This window comes from Lethenteron reissneri, chromosome 26, assembly GCF_015708825.2.
Source record: "Lethenteron reissneri isolate LAM-NWPU_2019-01 chromosome 26, ASM1570882v1, whole genome shotgun sequence".
Classification (NCBI taxonomy): domain Eukaryota; kingdom Metazoa; phylum Chordata; class Hyperoartia; order Petromyzontiformes; family Petromyzontidae; genus Lethenteron; species Lethenteron reissneri.
This window is the reverse complement of record NC_083804.1, coordinates 5747943-5766050: the sequence shown is the minus strand read 5'-3', so window position 1 is coordinate 5766050 and position 18108 is coordinate 5747943. Positions and strand designations below refer to the sequence as shown.

General features: G+C 46.3%; 1 protein-coding gene across 5 annotated transcripts in view; it reads right to left on the bottom strand.

The window, feature by feature from the left end:
- Window positions 1–17381, bottom strand: part of LOC133347543 (sodium-dependent neutral amino acid transporter B(0)AT2-like) — a 46921-nt gene extending 29540 nt beyond the window's left edge. The window contains exons 1-2 of one of the 5 annotated variants that reach the window (XM_061559896.1): window positions 17248–17354; window positions 16934–17012 (exon numbers count right to left, since the gene is read on the bottom strand). The gene's annotated coding sequence lies outside the window, so the exon portion shown is untranslated. Of the gene's footprint in view, window positions 1–16445; window positions 16557–16933; window positions 17013–17114 lie in introns of those variants that run through there. The other 4 variants (XM_061559900.1, XM_061559898.1, XM_061559897.1 and 1 more) reach the window with 4 other exon arrangements.
- Window positions 17382–18108: the final 727 nt, after the last annotated feature.

Here is an 18108-nt window from a genome sequence, read left to right as displayed (position 1 = left end):
CTGCGATCGAGCGCTATGGAGTCAGTGGTCTGTGGCTCACTGCGTTCTGATTTGGCCAGGGAATGGCAGTACAGCAAAGAGGATGTATTAGTCCGTAGGCAAGAGCAGAAAACTTGTGTGTGTGTGTATATATACTCTATATAGTATGGCCACTATGCTCAAATAACTCTTACGACCCATACGGCATGGGGAGGCCCTCATCCACCAGTGGATTGACATCAGGCTGCACTAATACGACTATCCACTGAGGTTGCAAATATCTGAACCAGTCCTGGGTGTCCCCTAGGTTGACTCAGAGTTAAATGAGTACCTGGTGTGGTTGTGTAAACATCACCCATCAGGAGACACAAGCGAGCGGGCGTAGTGCTGCTCACACCGCTGCCTCGTGTGCAGCGCCGGCCTTCATAGGTGCTCGCTAACAGCACTTGCCCCAACATCCTACAAAAAAAGCTCTCTTTGCCATATATAGCACACACGACATTAGCCAGAACCTGCGCTCTTTTTGACCTTGGGTGTCTCCTTATCCCCCCGCCTCCTCCCCTCTCTGTTTATTCCACTCAAGCCTTCCCCCTACCCTCTCCCGATTGCCCTTGATCGATGCCGGGCCTTCTACGTCTCCGTTGCCATCTAGACGGTCGCACCGATCGCCGAACATCTCAGCCAGAATACATCGCACATTATCGCCACGCACGAGCTCGCGACACCAACGTTTCTCTCCCGAAAGCCCGTTCACTCAACCCCAAGTCCCTCCGCATTTTGACCTGTAACTGCAGCGACACGCTTGTCTCATGCTGAATTCTCTCTGATCTCAAACCCGTGAAGCCCCTTCCCCGGATACCAACCAGTGGCACCGCGAGGCATCAGCTAAACTGAACAATAACCGAGGGCCCCAAGCAACTCAAGGGACCCAATATTCATGAATAAATATATGTGTAGCAAACAGCTGCTGAAACGTAAATCCAAATCAACATAATTAGCCAAGTAGCTTCAAAAAACGATTGATCGGTCTCATGTCGACATATCCAGCATCTCCCGTCTCTAGTATCACTGTCTCTATTTTTGTCTAAGTTTCTCATATCTGACGACATCTATACCCCTTGCCTATATCGCCTGTCGTCTCACTTCGGGGTTTATGCACTGAAAGGGGGCCCACCAACAACATGATTTCTGCTTCGGGTCCGCAATGGGTGAGCACCACCGCTTGCTGCTTCCTCTATCAGCGCGATCGCTCTGCTGGCGGTGGTTGGGACATAATCCTCTACACTTCTTCCACCTCCCAGCCCAACACAGCTGGCTTTTGTTTAGTTTTTTTCTGGGCTCTTTCGACGACGACCTGCAGAACCTGGAACAAACCCCTCCTGCCACAGCCAGCATTAAACCTTCACAACATATCACAAGTAACCAAGCAGACCCACATTATCGCAGAAGACACAAGTTCATGTGTTGCACGATCCAGGCTTTAATTTCAGCCGGAGCTTTCTGGGGGAATGGGATTTGGAGGTTGTGGTGAGAGGCGTTGCGGGGTGGGAGCTGGAAAATATTCCATGAGAAAATAAGCCCTGCCAAGGCCAATGTTGATAAACTGCATCTCGTGCAGACAATGCCCTGCCTGCCACGTGCATTGGCGAAACCCGCCTCGGAGAAGGCTGGCAGACAGATTCAGGGAACATCACCGTCACCGCAACAGTCTGTGAGCATTTCACATCCAAAGGGCACACTGCCTATACACTGACGTGGACACACGTTCATCAGGGGTCCGACTTCACCAGTCCATTCTCTTGCAACCAGGCGGAGAAGAGACTTGTACTGAGTCTCGGAAACCAACACACAGCGTCAACCTTGGTTTCCCCAAACTTTCTGTTCAGATGTATGTACGTTGAACTTCTGTCGCACCGTACGTAGCCAACCGTGTGCAGACAAGCACATGCCAGCCCAGTGCGCATCCCCCAGTCAATGCGTGTGTATGTATAAACACACACGCTGCCCGTGTGATTTCTTGTTGATTTAATTACCTGATCATGTTTTTTACACATAGGGCATTTTATATGAATATATATATAGTTTATGTTGGCATTCTCACATAGCCCCCTTCACACCGGCAGAAAACAGGATACACTCATACTGCCCAGGCCTTTAGTTTCCTGTCTCCTAAAGGCCTCTTCAAAATTCACCGTGCTGGTCACGACAACGGGTCTTGTTAATCCGGTCACATTCAGACAACTGGCGTGCCCCCCCCCCCCCCTGTTGAGCCTTTTCACACACTCGGAATACTCACTACGCTATAGTGACAAAAGACAAACGTTGACTCTCTGGGACACATTAAACATCTTCAAGCGCTGATGACTCTTTGCACCTCGGCGAAGTCATCATCTGGCATAGCCCACCGCCCAACCCCACCTACGCTTTCTATTACATGCAAGATTCTCCCTTTAATCCTCCCGTTAAACCGCTGACAGTAAAATAAAAGTCATTTTTAAAATTAATATATTGTTGTATGTCTCTCCGTGTATGTCTATCTCTCTCTATGTCCTTTGTGTCCCTGTCAATGTCCTTCTGTCCATCTCTTGGTGTCTTTGTCAATATCCTACTCTGTCTTTTCCACTGTCCCTATCTTCGCCTTTGTGTCTTACACTCCATATTCTTGTCTGTCTCTTTCCATGTCTCTGTCTGTCCCTTTGTCTCTCTCCGTGTCTGTTTCTCCCTCTCCGTGTCTCAATCTATGGGTGGCCCGTTGTTTGTCTCTCGGTGTGTCTCTCAGTACGTCTGGCCCTGTCTGTGCTTCTAGAGCAGGGGTGGAGAACGTCTGGCCCGCAGGCCGTATGAGGCCCGCAAAATCAAAATTTGGTGTGGCCCTGCCAAGGCAACCGCAGGCAGGACTCGAAATTCAATAAATCTAGAAGCAAACCTGGAAAAGCAGTTGCGAGTAGCAACATCATCAATACCAGCTAACATCACACGCCTCACCAAAGAGAAGCAGTTCCAGCCATCGCATTAGGGGTGAGTTCATTAAATGTTTGACCAAATATAATGGGCTAATTTTTAAGTTAATAATTTTGTATGGCCCGCGAATGATGTTATAAATATCCAAATGGCCCTTGGCAGAAAAAAAGGTTCCCCACCTCTGGTTTACAGTATCTCAATCTCTCCACGTTCTTCTACTCACTGCGTTTCTCTCCCCTATGTCTACGGCTGTGTTTACCTGCGTTCCACACTAAACGTGTGTGTGTGTCTCTCTCTCTCTCCGCCTCTCTCTATGTCTCTGTCTCTTCTCTCGTGATTCTCAGGTCTCCGTGGAAGTGCATAAGGCTCGGATAACCAAGTTGTGGCTTCTTAACGACACACATTTAACAAATATATTGCCAGCAGACAAGATAACTCAAGTCGCTGAAAAAAGGCCACGTTGATTAAGACAAATGCACACCGACCAACTGATCGATTCTGAATGATAGGATAGACAGCATCACTAAGATCAGACGAAATCAAGATCAGTTAGAAATCCAATTCAGGTGGTGATTGACTCGTCAAGATGAGAAATCATTGTACAAGAGGCGCGTGCCTCTAATTAACTCCATAATAAAGACGTGTTTTTTTATCACCGTTAGCAAAATTTAATTAAAACAGTCTCCGCTTGGGAATAAAACTGAGGACCTTGTAATTCAATTGGGGACATCTACACCGGCTGTCATGGCCTACTTTCTACCTTGCAAGTGACGATCGTAAATGTGCAAGGTCGTGTACAGCCCGTTTTGTCAATCTACTGCAGGTCGCGGGGGTTATTTTGACCGTACCACCTCACCACGCGGGTCAGTGTGGGTTGTTGAAGGCGAGGAGCATCAACGACACAACACAGAACAACAATTGATTTTGCTGCACCGTCATTTCCTAGCAATGTAGCCCTGCGGTAACCTGCACCACTTGCCGTCAGCAGGGTGGTTGCCCATCCAATCACTATCCAGGCTTAACCTCGCTCAGCTTCTGAGCTCTGATGAGATCGGATACATTTTGGGTGATGTGGTCATGGGCATGGCACAATTGATTCCTACGCTTAGGATAACGACGAGATTTTACACGGTATCGTCAAATCGCGGCAAACCTACTTTTTGACAAAATTAAGGATTCGTGCTGAGGTCACATTCGAAACCACGGCACGTTTGGTCTGATCACATGATCCCCAAAATAATGCACCCTTAATCCTTGAGCACAGGCCAGAGATTTCCTTTGGTCAGTCACAACGAAGGCGACAAAACGGTGCTGTTATAAAATAAATTCGCGAATGGCGCTGATATTCCAATGGTTTTTGTTTAAGATTTTCAAACGTCAATCGCTTGGATTTGATCATCAAGGTCACCGGCAATTACCTATCCACTGCTGTATGAAGGCCTACCCAAGCCACCGCCATCTCTCGTAATGTCTATGGATATATAAAGAGTTAGGTACCACTTAAAATGTTGCAATCTCAGGAAAAATCTAAAATCTGTTCTGGTGCACGGGGATTAAAGTAGTAGCAAACCATGCCGCATGCACATCTTTTAACATGATTTTCGTTAATTAAGGTACTACTCGCTTAATTTACACAACAAATTTACGTGGCAGCAGCTGCTTAACCGCAGCCATGTTGTTCCGTAAGACCGGCTAAGTAATAAAGCTTCACCGATGAGACGTGAGCACGTGCGTACGCTGAACTTCGTTCGCACCATACGTGGCCAACCGTGCTATAATCGGAGGCGCGGGGAAAGGACAAAGTTGGGGCCCTGGGGTGGCACGCGTCGCAAGAAGGGACGATGTTGCCGTTGGCCAGACAGTGACGGAGTGGAGTGGCGAGTTCGGCTCGTGTGTTCGTAGGCGCGAGGTGGAATTGTCACATCGCAGGATCGTGAGAGATGGCAGCTGCTTGGGGGAGGCTTTCACCCAGCAGTAGATTGACCATGGCTGATGTTAATTATGCTTTATTGTATTTCTATGAATCACTCGTACAGTGACGTCTCAACAGAATTAGGCTCGATATTATGTTCAAAATGGCTTAATCTCTTAAACGCTCGTCCTGCAACAGCTGTGGATTATTTCACGACAAGAAATTCATCCTCGTTGCCATGTCCAATCAACAACGAGTGTAGAATTAACAGCGCCATTACTCTTCCTCTTCTCCCTTTTGTTGTTGTTGTTGTGTTTCTCGGCGCTAAATTCGGAAAGGTCTTGAAGCGCCCGTAATTCTGAGCTCGCGAGCGTAAACAAATCGCAGGGAAACGCGCGAGTTTTCAGTCAACGTTGCTAGGCAGCGGGATGAAATACGATAAAAAAAACACGCTCGGTTGTGGTTGAACACACCACACAGGTGAGTGGCGCGCACGCGAGGTTCGCCGCAGCACGAAATGCGCCACGTGGCACTTTGCATGGGCGGGTGATAGGACGGGGCGCTGATTCGAAGCATCCATCCCTCCAAGATCTGGACGCAGATCCTCCGCAAATGTGACATGCTTCGTGCGGGGGAAGTGTTTGTTATGAAGCTGCACCGGGGGGAGCACAAGGCGGTGGTGTGGTTTAGTGCCCGCAGCCGGCGTGAACGTGCGAGTTACATCCGTGAGTGTGCGTGTGTATTTACGTGTGTTCATTGCTTGCGTGTTTGTGGGAAGCAGCGGTGCACTGGTTAGGGCACTGGGCTGCAAAGCTGGCGGCTCGGGTTCGGTCCTCTGCCAGGGCCAACATCAGCGACGAGTGATATCTGGGTCTCCCATTGGTGGACTCTGACATAATTGGGTACCTGGGGTGGTGGATAACATCAAAGGTGGCCGGGCTTCCTTGCTGGCCACGTGCATTGCGCCATCCAAAGCAGGTGCTGGCGACAAGCAGTTTCTGGGTGTCCCATTGGTGGACTCTGACATAATTGGGTACCTGGGGCGGTGGATAAACATCAAAGGTGGCCGGGCTTCCTTGCTGGCCACGTGCATTGCGCCATCCAAATATAGGTGCTGGCGAACAGCACTTGCCACAACAGTCTGTATGGCCATACACAGGTAGCCAGGTGGGTGAGGAGACAGCAACGAGCAAGAACTCCTGAGTTGAAATCCAGGTAGCCACGCACCATTAAAACCGGGTTCTCAAGTTTAGCGAGTGGATGACCTGGGCCTGTTCATCAATGACCGATCTGCATCCACCATATTAAATACGTTTTTGTTTTGTTGCACTGAATTATAACTTGTTCCAGTTCTGACAATTAAACAGCTTTGGCTTATCTTCTTGGTTCTTTCGGTAAAGTCACGTAGAAGGGAAATAATAAAATAATAAAAATACGACATAATAAAATATATTGTTAAACATAATAAAAATATTACTTTATTATGTTTTTTTCCCTTCTACGTGACTTTACCGAAAGAACCAAGAAGATGAATCCCTGCAGTCACGAAAGCTTTAAATCGAAGCTTTGGCTTAACTGATGTCGGCTGAAGTCGTGACACTGACCTTTGCAATAGTGGCAAAAGGAGAGAAAACGTTGTCCTGAGTTGACATCTCGAAGACAACGCATCCAAAGAAAGATTCCCATCACAGCCAGCAATGCAAATTGTCAACGTTTGGCCAACAATATTGACATAGCATACGCAAATGTAATATAAACACCCTTATCGGCAGCAGCACAATGTCACACATGGTGGCCAGACGCAATGGAAAATGTGCACACCGTTCATCATCACTGCCGTAAGATTCAGCGAAGTGCAAACTACCCGCGCCTCTCGTTGGCATTGTGCTTCCTGCCTTAATGGATTTGTGTTTCGCTGCGAATGTATCTCTAATTGTGCGTTCACAATCTTGTTCTTGCTAATCGACGCTTGTGCGGCCAATTGTTGTACAATTAGAACGGTCCCCAATAGGGAAATTGGGGGACGCCAATAAACTTTGGTAGAAACGCGTCTGCGGGATCTCCACACGCATTCATATGTATTGGTATCTATAGATGTACTGATGTGTATTGATATCTTTAGATGTATTAACTACGTAGCTTGATATGTGAGCAATAACAATTGATCTTTGTACATATTGAGATGTGAACAAAAAAGCAGCGTATCTTTGATACGGCCTCGTTATTGGACACATAATCAATGCCGGTATATCTTTCTGTGACTACCGCCATCGCAATTAGTTCTGGGCAATTACAATCACGTTCCCACCCTTGTAAGCACTTGTCGTGTTAATCCTCTGATAGATGAGGGCATCCCCGCGCCGTGGGGTTATTCTGCCATACTTTACGTCAGTGCGGTAAGGTGAAGGCAGTGCGCGTAGACATGACATCATAAGCACAGCACAACATTTTTTTCTTTTCTTTGGAATTGCCTTCTGCGGCTTACAACACAGCCCCACAATCGACCTGCAGCAGCCTTCTGCGTGTGGTGGTGACCACTCCAAGCGCTATCCAGGGTCAACCGCGCCGAGCTTCTGAGATCGGACGCCATCGGGCGCGTTCCGGGTGACTTGGTCAAAGGCCCGTTTTGAGTTCGTAGAAGCAAATATGCATCTGAAAGGGCTTTCGGACGGTAGGGCCAGGCGATCGTTTAGGCCAGCGGTCGGGAACCTATGGCTCGCGAGCCATATATGGCTCTTCCGGTGACGGCATGTGGCTCCCGGACAATTTTGAGTTGAAAAAAATAATAGTAAAAAAATAATAATAAAATCAGTTTGGAACTGATTTTAAAATACTTGTGATATTGCTTAATAATACTGTGTCATTTGAAAGTAAACAGAAATTAGTTTTGAAGTTAAAATTTCTCGGGTCACGGGTCCCGTGACCAGAAGTCGCATTAAAAGTAAGACATTTAATTTATTACACGTTAAAAATACTATATGGCTCTCAATAAAATATATTTAGAAATATTTTGCTTTTATGGCTCTCCTCGTCAAAAGGTTCCTGACCCCTGGTTTAGGCGTTAAGCTGTAGAGGTGGTGGCACAGCGGTTCGCTTCGGTTCCCTGGCCACGGTCATCATCAGTAGCGAGCGGTGTGAGCAAACAATGCCACGTGATGGACAAAGCAAGGGGAGGCCTTCATCCATGCTTGTGTTTATATTTTTACGACGACACATAATAGACTCTGCAGGACGCATAATTAAGAGTGGGTTTTTGCTGTGGTTTTTATTTTATAATTGTGAGGTGAACTTTATTATTTATCTCTATAAGATCAGAGGCAAATACAAAAAAGTGATCACAATGTTTTTTTCTCAACCGTGCTGGAAATAGTTCAACACAATTAAGGTGGTAGGACTAGTTTCTGTGGCCAGACGACATCGCAGTTACTCTTGATATGGATTTAACATTTTATTTTGAGTCCGTAATTGTAACCAGCTGCCAGTTTATTTTATTTCCAGAACCCTCTATAGAGTGTATACCTTTGAAATTGGTCTGTAATTTGATTGTATTCCATCACCACTGTTGCAAACAAAGTAAGACTGCACATGTCTGTTTTCTAACGTGGGAAATTGTAACCAAGAAGTGTAACACACATCCGACTGATTTAACAAAAAAAAGGGAAAACCACTGTTTTAAATAATGGTCAGATATCCGCAGGGTTCACCCTATGGCCAAATCACCTGCAATGTGCCTGCAGAGGCTCGTCAAAATCTCATGAAGCTAAGCAGGCCTGAGCCTGGAAAGCATTTGGATGGGTGACCCCTATGTATAAAGCAGGTGCTGTAGGCTGGTGCGGTGGCTATATTGTCAGCAGAAGGCAGTGTAGCAACGTTGAATTGTTGTACTGTACTACATCAATCTATGCTGCCCACCTTCACCAACCCGCGTGGAAGCGTAACCAAACATTCCTCATGGCTGGCTCAGCATTTGGAAGGCCCTCATCCAGCAGTGCACTGACAAACAGACAGTACATGCCCTAAGGACAGACCGAGCTGGAAAGGCGTTTAAAGAACCAAGAGCCTTCCCAACATCCAGATGACAAAACATTTTAGAGAAAAACGGATCCTGGGATTTCAAATCGATTTAGAATTGGGGATTTGACATGACAACAGAGATAAACTGCTCGTAGCGAAATCATTCACAGCCGTTTAAAAGACACAATAATTCAAAGTAATATTTGGCTTCATTTTGTTCAGATATCATCATGCAATCGATTCACAGAACCACAAGCGTCGTCATCATCAACCATGACCGATGCATTGCTGGATGAAGGCCCTCCCCAAGCCAGTGCCTCCTCACACGAATACCTGTGATGTCATAATCCACCAGCTCCTGCAAACAATCGGGTTTCACCACTCCACCTCCTCAGGTGGGAATCCTTGCGGACGCCCTGGCAAGTTCCTTTCCGTGATCAAAATTCAGCTTTCCAAAAAGCACTCCGACCTGCTCTGGCCCATCTCTAGATTTAATGTGCTAGATCAATGACAACATTATACATACATTTTCTAAATCTATGAAGAATCTTTGTAAACTACTCAGATTGAAATATGAGTTAAATTTGTAAAATGCAAATATTGAGCAACCTCGGTTTAAGACTCTGCGGATGGGCATTATTGTTTGAGGCAAAATAAAAGCCTCTCCCAGATGTGGTTACCAGCTTGAGGGGAAGACCATAGATTTCCAACTCCTTTATAAATCCACTGCTGAACGAAGGCCACCCCATACCGTGTCGGTCATCGAAGTTGTTTGACCATACTTCACCGCATTGGTCAGTGCAGGTTGGTGAAGGAGAGGGTTATCGAGCACCGGCTCAGATATCAACCACCACTCGTGTGGGCTGTGGCCAGAAATCAATCTCAGGTCGGTGGGTTCATAGCGCAGTGCACTGACCACTGTGCCATCACTCCACCCCAACCAGATATTACGTCCAAATACAATTCGAAAAAACGTTTTTTGTAAAATAAAAACCAGGAATTGTCCATATCATTGCAATCTCTATTGGCAATATCTACAACACGACCATTACTTTGGCACTGATAGATATGCCCGGCACGATTGTGTGTGTATAGATGGTGTTTGCGTTTGTGTGTGTGCGCAAAGGGTTATTTTGAGTTAGATCATTTGAAATGTGGTGATGTTTAGTCAGACGTATTAATTTATTTTAAATGTCACAAGAACGTATGAAATAGAGGTCAACAGCAATGTGCACACCTCATGATGTGCAACCCTCCACTGCATCTGCCTACATGCATAACTCCACATGTACAACATTCACTTACTTAAACATGAAAGCCTATAACCACATCAGACGCTAAGCAGGCTCGAGCCTGCATAGGGCTTGGATGGGTGACCATTATGTACACTTCTGGCAGTGCAGCAAAATCCACTGTTGTACTGTGCTTCAATACCCCCACATCTCGACTCCCCGTCCTTTACCAAACCCACAATGACCAACCTGGTGATGTATGCTCAAATAATTCCCATGATCCATCCAGCGTGGTGATGCTCTCATCTAACAGTGGATTGACCATGTAGAGCGCATGGAAACACGACTGTCTAATTTCTATCGGTTCTAATCCCAACCCTGATGCCGGTATATTTGGAGTTTGCATGTTCTTTCTCCCCATGTTCACGTGGATTTTTCTCCGGGTCCCCCGTTTTTCCCCTCCACATTTAGAAACACGCGTTTCGAGTATTTGGCTGAAATAAATGTACACATTTCGTTGAATAATCATTTATGGCCATGTCGCTTCTGAAAAAGAGCTACGTGGCTCAGTGGGCCTTAACTGGTAAAATAAAAAGTAGTAGTAGCTAGTTCCACGGCGCTAGAATTCCCGGTGAACCAGGTTTTCTTCCCAAGAATCACGGCTTTTGGGATCTGAACCTTCGCCAGGACCTCTCTTAAAGTTGACTTTAGCCTGAGCCTAGCGCATTGATGTGGCTGGCGGCGATCAGTGTCTGGCCATTTGGGACAAATCCACGACACGCCAGTCAATTGGCGGTTAAAGAGAGCGAATAGCGTCGTCGTCACGCACGATCTCCGTTGATGGCGCTGTTCATGGTAAATGTCCAAATGATGGGCCACTTTGTTGAGCTACCGTTTGTGGGCAGGCCGATGCTGAAAAAGAACTTAATATCTCAGTGGGCATTGCCTAGTACAGGGGTCGGTAACCAAAATAACAAGAAGAGCCATTTCTTTCCAATTCGGTACAAAATTCAGTATTTCAAGAGCCGCAATGCATCTGAGTACATACGTACATATCGTCAAGAAGCAGCCCGTAAAGAGCCGCATGCGGCTCCGGAGCCGTAGGTTGCCGACCTCTGGCCTAGTAGAATGGGGATGGTTTTGTTTTATTTGTATGTATTCGTGTGATTTGTTTACTTTCCATTACTGTCGTGTTTTTTATTACCCGCATCTACTGGACATCTGTGAAAAAGATCTTTATATCTCATCGGATTCCTTCAGTATAAATACATATTTTGATTCTCATTCTGAACACGGTCGTTTTCCCGCTGGGAGTTCTGCCACCTTAGTTTTCCGAATTGTCACCTTTAGCCACCATTTCGATCGCCCCTCGATGAGCTTTGCCGGGAGAAAAAATATCAGAATAATTCTCGGCATTTTCGTTGAAATCCTGGCACGCACACACACACACACTTTGCACGACGCCCTTTTGTCGCTCAACTCTATCAAGAGGAATTGCCGTGGTGCTGCTAAGCACCGCCAGAGTAAGATGATGCAATCCGCGATATTAGCTTTGAATCAGCACATTCCTACCTTTGCAATTTAAATGAAACAAACTAGTCTGGGATCCTTTTAAGTGCTGAAATGCATCATATTTTTTTTTTATAACCAATCGACTGGCACCCATTTGACAATGAAGGACGCCAGGCATGCGGCCTTTTAAAGGTGCGGAAATTCGCAGCAGTGACGCGCATCATGACGGTGATGACGACGACGATGACGTCATAAATGGCCGCTCAGCTTAACCTGAGATATGGTGGCTTTATTCATGTATTCAAATTATAAGAAATGTACGGGCTATGCTATTTAAAACACATATATATTAATCAAAGCAATAATCAACTGCTTCATTTATTAATTCTATAACAAATCAATAGTTTCAGCTGTGCATGTTGCGTGTGATACAATGTCATTTGTTCCAGGATTTTATAACAAAATGAACACATGAGAAATTGGCCTGTAGTTATTTGGATTATGTAACATTCCACCTTTGTGTAATGGTCATTTCTAGAATAATGTTCAATCACTACGCACTGTGATTGAAGCAAATTATAAGTTAAAGAAGTTCCCGGATGTATGTTTATGTTGTACAATGTGTTGTTCGGCATAAGGTCCGGCGTTTTGCTCCACCTGTCGAGAGCCTCTTCAGCAACTGAATACAGTCTACACAAATTCAGTTCCTGAATAAAAATTTAATTCAGTTATTGAAGAAGCTCCCCGCACGACGCACGGTAACAACTCGTAGACACATCGGACAGCAGTACAGCACAGCCACGAAAGCCTACGCAGTAAGTTAAAGAGGCATCTTGCTACTATTTCAACGGAACTCCATGGCAATCTCGGGACATTTGATGGAATAACATGAGGTGCGACTCAGCTGTCAGAATCCAAAAAGGCGATATCCCTCTCTACCATCCACAGATTCTAAAAGGTCTCAAATTATAGGAACCACACGGCCGTAATGTATGTGGAACTTCTTTTGCACCGTTCGCAGCCAACCCTGCTCAGTATCGATGACCGAAGGTGCAGGGGGTCGTCAAGGGAAGCGATGGCGAGGAGAGGCTGATGCTGGCAATGGCAAATCTCACTTCAACAAAGTGGGAAACCGAGGGCCTCGAAGACATTCCCATAATCCACGTTGTCGCCATTTACAAAGAATAGAATCCCATTAAAATTTCATTTTTAATTAATTTGACAGACAACAAAAACCTCTTTTGGGGTTTTTTTGTTGAGCTGCCGATTGTTATTCTAAAGCAAATTGATTTGGTAAGTCAGGTCTACTTTCTGCAGTAATTTCTGGACCTTTTGGAAATTGCACCTCGATTGGGGTGTGTTTTAGATAAGTGATGACAGGTGAGTGATGCATCCAGGTGAGATAAGAGAATGCATGAAATATAAGAGGCAGGTTATGGTAAAGAGAGTCATTCAGATGAGAGACAATAGGAGATTCGCTCAGACAATATCATAGATTATATGAATAAATATGGGTTCAGAAGGGATATGAGAGATGATCGGACATAAATCCATTTAGTTAAGATACGAGATGCATTCAAATGAGATACAAGATACAGGAGATATACGCATTCAGATAAAATAAAGATATGAGATGTATTTAGAAAAGGCATGAGAGATGAGAGAGACAGGAGGGGCATACGGGATAGCGATAACAGCACATGAGTACTGGACTCACCAAAGTCGCCATACTTCTCCAGCCCCCCCCCCCCAACACCGACCCCCAACCTCGATCCCCACGCATCATGTGACCATAAAGGCTACACAAAGCACGTGACATTTCACGTATTTATTTTATACCTTCTTATGGAATGTTTCACACATTCTTATGGAATGTGTAGAAAATGTTAACGTATTTTGAAGCAAAAACAAAATGTTATTATCTGTTTTTCACATTTTTGAGTTTTCACCTTGCAGCTGGAACCTAATCGTAAAATACGGCCGGATACAGACCATCGGTGCATCCGATTGATCGGTATCATCAGTCTTTATTTTCAACGTTTTTGGCGGTCACCTTGAGAATGGCGGCCATCTTTGTAAATAATTGAAGGGCCCCATAGCCCTAGGCGTCAGACACTGTTATTAGGACCGGGCAAGTGCCGCCAACTAACTGAGGAATTGCCAATGAACATTGCATTGTTATTGGCTCACTTTACATCTCTCTTTCTCTTTCCCAACGTTCGTCCAACAGTTACAACCACATGCCCAACGTTGACCCAACGTTTGCTGACCTCTAGCTTTTGCCAATGTTGGTGACTTTATTTTAAAAGCCACAAATATTTCACCATCCTGCAGCACTATTGGTGGCCATCTTGAAAGTGGTGTCCATCTTGGCAATACTGTCTACTCACGTGTACTCTTATGTGAAGCCAATGTTTGTCATAATCACCATGAGCCGTGATCAATCCACTCTTGGATGAAGGCCTCCAAGAGCGATCGCCATCTCCCGTCACTTATCCGACCGTGTTTCTTTCGCAAAACTATGGTCTAATCGTCATAAAACCCACAAACATTTCACTAGACCGTGAGCCGGCTCCTACAAGTGGTGAGGAAAGGAGGGAAAGATAGACATTTCAAGTGTGAAAGGAGGGGCAAGCTCAATGAATGTTGCACTCTGACAACAAAGGCAAAATATTTCAACGTAGCGTGGCACGCGAATGGGTGGTGTGGCCAGCTCCACACACGATGACACACCCTGCCACCTTTGTCTTCCCAGTATCAATGTTCACGACCACACTACCACCGTATGCGGAGTTCACCGAGGGTGGGGGGGATACAGGTCGAACTCAAATTAAACCTTTGCCATTGCGCTAAACACACATACACAGTCGCCCTTTGCTTGTCACACCGAGACGAATATCCGTGCTCGCTGTACATGTCCAGAATACATTGCAGCATAGTGCCGACACCATTTGAATAAAACATTTGCGCCCAGTTGTCGATCCCCTGCTGGTTAAAAGTCTCCCCATGCCGTGCAGGTCGCGAGGGTTATTTGATCTTCCTGGTCGGTACCCGTTGCGGGTGGTGGGGTGGGATTGGGGTGGGGGGAGACCATTCCACATATCACCCGCCACTGATGTCAAGCCTTGGCCGGGAATGCAACTTTGATGGCCGGGCTCACAACGCGTCGTGCTAACGAACCACTGCGCAACTGCTCCGTAATGACAATACAGCGCGCAAAATCGAATATTGCTTTTCGATTTAAAGCTTTCGTGACTGCAGGGATTCATCTTCTTGGTTCTTTAGGTAAAGTCACGTAGAAGGGAATTAAAACAAAAATTATGTTTTATTTTTTATTATTTTATTACTTCCCTTCTACGTGACTTTACCGAAAGAACCAAGAAGACGAATATTTCTCCATAAATTGTATGAAGATTACGAGAGATGAAAAATAATATACTCTGATCCTGGCAAACAAAGGTCCCATATATATTCTGAGGCATTCATCCGGTAGTGGACGTAGCATGGATAATTATGATGCTATGCATTATTGAGATACCTCTCTATATATATACATGCATGACGAAAGCATTCATTAGAATATGTCACGCACAGTGCACCAGAGCCCAGATATGTTACACGAAGTGCATATGAACAACGAACGCATAGCAGACAAATATGTGCACTGCACATTGTGACAGTGCGGAGCAGCACGTTTTGCATCATTATGACATTATTATTATTGTGCATTCCAGGAAAATGTCATTAGACTGATCGTGCGTTACCAGTGCATTGGGCGAACGTACAACGACACGCAGTCGCTTCGATGGGGTTGTCGTTATTGACGGATATGACGAATTAGGACACACATGTTCACTCATAAAAGCAACCAGCAAAATCTGCGCTGTCGAAGGGTAGTGGCCCGAAATGTTGAGATAATGTGTTCATCCCAGAACACATGAAGAAACCATAGCATATATGTGTGAGTGCGAAGCCTGCTCTTGGTTACTGCTGTGTCAAGCAAGTGCAACTGATATAATTTACGATGCACCACAGCAACGCGCATACATCGTTTGGAGCATGCATATTTGAATAATGATGCAATTAGAACATTACGTAAATAGATTGCAAAATCTCTACTCACATCACAGCATACGCCGATGCAATATGCGAAAGCGAGCAACACACACGCGTTATCATTCGCTACCGGCACTACGCTTTATCTGTATGCACAGACGTCGCACGTGCCCTGGCAGCTTTGCGTTCGTGACACACGAACCACAGCCAACACATTGCATTGAGCACAGGTGCCACAGTGTGTGCGCGCGTGTGGGTAACGGGAGTTGAGAAATCTCATGGTCACTCACGTGCCACACACACACACACCGGCGGCGGCTCAGAAGAGGACTTTGTAGGAGAGAAGGGTGGGAGTGGGTGGGTGGGGGCACGGCAGAGAAGGGCATTGAAGGGCAAAGCAGGACCCCGGAAAACCAGGAAGAAAACAATGATGTGTATACATGAATTTCGACATCGATTTTTTTTCACACGCGTCTGTCATCGGAACTATTCGTTAGACTTATCATCATTGCTGCCCCCCCCCCACCTCCACCGCGTTACAGAGAGACAGAGAAACATAGCCGAGGCGATAACGCTTTCAACCTTAGTCGGAAAGCGGAAGGGCAGGTTTGTAAATAGAAACAACCCACAGATGAAGGAAAGATCAACGACGACAACTGAGGAAGGGCGTGAAAGGTCAGTGGGTGGACCTGCGGGGCAAAGTTGGGCAGCGACAAACCAGGATGGGGAAAGGGGCAGTGGAGGAGGGGGGGGGGCATGGATGGGGAAGGTCATCTCACCTTGAGGAGCGCACAGGGAGACACGGGGGTGGTGGGTGGGAGGGGCAGTCTAAGCGAGCGGCAAATTCCAATCGTTGGTGTCGCCTGGTCCTCCACTAAAACCTCCCCGTCTCTGGCGAATAAAAACAACAGCACACGCTTCCCTACCCCTACACTCGTGTATATATCTCTGCTTAGCGCTAATGGTCGCTATAAACGACATGCCATTCCTATCCTAGTTTCCGATCTGATCTCTCATTACCTCTGCGATCCCTCCCTTTTCTCTGCAGCTCGTCTATATATTCCCCACTAATCTTCTTTTCTCCTCTCTCCGAGCTTATAATATTTCCACGCTCTCTTCAGCCTGTTCTCTCGCTCTCTCTCCTTCCTCTCGCAGCCTGGTTTCCAATCAGTTTCTGCTCGCCTCCACTGCTCGTTTCACTCCCCTTGCCTAGAAATTTCGCTTCAAAGTGTCCCACCACCACCACCCCCACCCGCCCCCCACTCACCTTTTCCTTGCAACCTGAGCCTCTCGCCTCCAACTTCGTCTCTGGAGCACTCTCACCTCTGGAAGTCTTTCTCGATCTCCTTCAAGCGTGCGTGGACCACACGACGACGCACGTGCACACACACGAAGCAACACACGCAGTGAGCGCCTGTTGAGTCAGAGACCAACGCCACGATATATACCTCTCTCTCTCTCCTCCTTCCTGCGTGCAACAACGATCACGGCATCGAAGACGACGATCTTGTTAATGTCGCCGTTGGATTCTACTCGATACTGCGGCAGTCAAATAGGCGCACCGCGGGCGACGATGCTGACCTTCGCGTCCGACGAAGATGAAAATCGGAGCGCGCGTGATCCACGGCGTGATCGTGCCGGTCGGCGAGAGTGAGAGGGAGGGGAGAGAGAGAGATGTAAAGAGCAGAGGGGAGAGTGCGCAGAGGAGAGCGAGGGATTTGCGGAGAGCGGAGACGGTGGTGGGGGGGGGTTCACGCGTGGGCGGGCTCGCGTGCGCTCCGTGACGATCCTGGTCTGCAGAGACGACGGCTGTGATGCTGTAGTCGGTGAACATTATTGGGTCTTGTTATTTTAATGCGAATATCATTCGATTTTCCAGCGTGACTAAAAGTACGAGCATCGTGATAATTAATAATGATTTTTTTTGTTTGTTTTATGGAGCGGTGGCGCACGAGTTAGCGCACTGCGTTTTTACTCGTGAACTCGGTGTGTTGGGGTTTGAGATTCTTCAGCCACGCGGATGACGTCATTGACGAGTGACACCTGAACCCGTCCTGAAGGGCCTCTCTCGCATGCCCAATATGTTGTGCGGTTCGCCTTCATCTGCAGCAGTGTGTGTGTGTATACAGTGAGGGGAAAAAGTATTTGATCCCCTGCTGATTTTGTACGTTTCCCCACTGACAAAGAAATGATCAGTCTATAATTTTAATGGTAGGTTTATTCGAACAGTGAGAGACAGAATAACAACAACAAAATCCAGAAAAACGCATGTCAAAATGTTATAAATTGATTTGCATTTTAATTAGGGAAATAAGTATTTGACCCCCTCTCAATCAGAAAGATTTCTGGCTCCCAGGTGTCTTTTATACAGGTAACGAGCTGAGATTAGGAGCACACTCTTAAAGGGAGTGCTCCTAATCTTAGCTAATTACCTGTATAAAA